Below are 1,940 nucleotides of genomic sequence, written 5' to 3' on the forward strand. Positions count from 1 at the left end.
ATATATATATATATATATATACATACAAGGATATATTTGTATATATATATATGTGTTTGTTTGTAGATATATATATGTATATAATTATATATATATATATATATATATATATATATAAGTATTATTATTATTATTATTAAAGCTGTAAGACCGTCGCAATAAAAGCTACTCAGAGTTTCACGTACCCGTTCGTCGGACAATTTAGATATAATAATAAAGCATATTACTCTACGTCCGTTATTCGAGTACTATCTTTTTATTTTTCCCACCTTGTTTCACATTTATGTCCTTACTTTGGTATGCATGTATGTGTGTATGCATGTATGTGTGTATGTATGTATGTATGTATGTATGTAAGTATGCATGCATGTATATATGTATGTATATATGAAGAGGGGTATTGATTAAAAACACATAATTATGTATGCATGTATTAATATATGTGTTTATGAGTGTCTGTGTATGTGCGTATGTGTGTTTATATGTCATAAATATCTATATATATATATGTATATATATATATATATATATATATATATATATATATATATATATATATATATATATAAGCATATATCCGTAGATATCATTGTGTGAGTGTTTCTGTGCGTATGGCGTATATTTGTATATGTATGCATGGATAAACAAAGATCCATATGGACATATAGGAATATAATGCACATGAAATCAAAATGAGAGCTATATAAAGTTGTTGAGCTTAAAGTAATGGCGAATGTGCAAAATGCGTACAATGCATATGCACGCTCAAGTGCAACAAGAAAATTTATACATATAAACATGCATAAATAGCTAATCAAATATATACACATAACTAGCAATTAATATATAATAAAAGATTTTTGTGATGCGTAGAATTTGTACGTACAAATATATGTATATATATATATATATATACGCCATGAAGAACACCCTTATATTCTAAACATAAACAATCCTTGTATAAGCTTTATGATATATGTAATACATATAATTATCTTTATTGTAAATAAATATTGTCATTGATTATATTTAAACTCACAAATCCTGAACATGCATAAATTCTGAAACAATAAAAGACAAACACACATATATGTATATAATATTTTGCACGTCTATTTTCTTATTCTAAATTAGGTTTCCACTGTGAATATGGTAAATGAAAACTGAAAGAAGCCTAGCGTATACACACACACGCACACACACACACACACACACACGCACGCACTCACACACACACACACACATGTACGTATGTATGTATGAAAGTTCAGGAGGCGTAGGCGTGGCTGTGTGGTAAGAAGCTTGTTTTCTAACCACATGGTTCCGGGTTCAATCCCACTGTATGACACCTTGGAAAAGTGTCTTCTACCAAAGGCTTGTGAGTGGATTTTGTAGACGGAAACGTAGAGAAGCCCGTTCTATACACCCATATATATGTGTGTGTGAGGTTGTGTGTGAGTTTGTGTGTGTGTGTGTGTATGTTTGTCTCTCCAGCCTCGCCTAACAGCCGAAACTGGTGTGTGTATGTCCCTTATTAGCGGTTCGTTAAAAGAGACCGATAGAATAAGTACTAGGCATACAAAGAATAGGTCCTGGGGTCGATTTGCTCGACTAAAAGGCGGTGCTGCGGCATGGCCACAGTCAAATGACAAATTTGTAACTACAGATAGTATCATTAAAGCCTATTGGACATTATTTGCCCTAAAATATGTATAAAGTACTGCAGTTCGCTTGGAGTTGCTTCTTAAAAATTGGTGCTGTTGGCGATGGTATTGAAAGGCGTTTTAGGGATATTTGTGGTTACTGTTTTCTCTAACGCAACCCTGCGAAGGCCTGTGACTTATTGCTTAGAACAGGGCTAAAAGCAACAGTGACATCCACCCCTAGGGGTCAGCCACACTTAAGTGGCAATATACTACACTATATATATATATATAAAG

Source organism: Octopus bimaculoides, chromosome 5, assembly GCF_001194135.2.
Source record: "Octopus bimaculoides isolate UCB-OBI-ISO-001 chromosome 5, ASM119413v2, whole genome shotgun sequence".
Taxonomy (NCBI): Eukaryota; Metazoa; Mollusca; class Cephalopoda; order Octopoda; family Octopodidae; genus Octopus; species Octopus bimaculoides.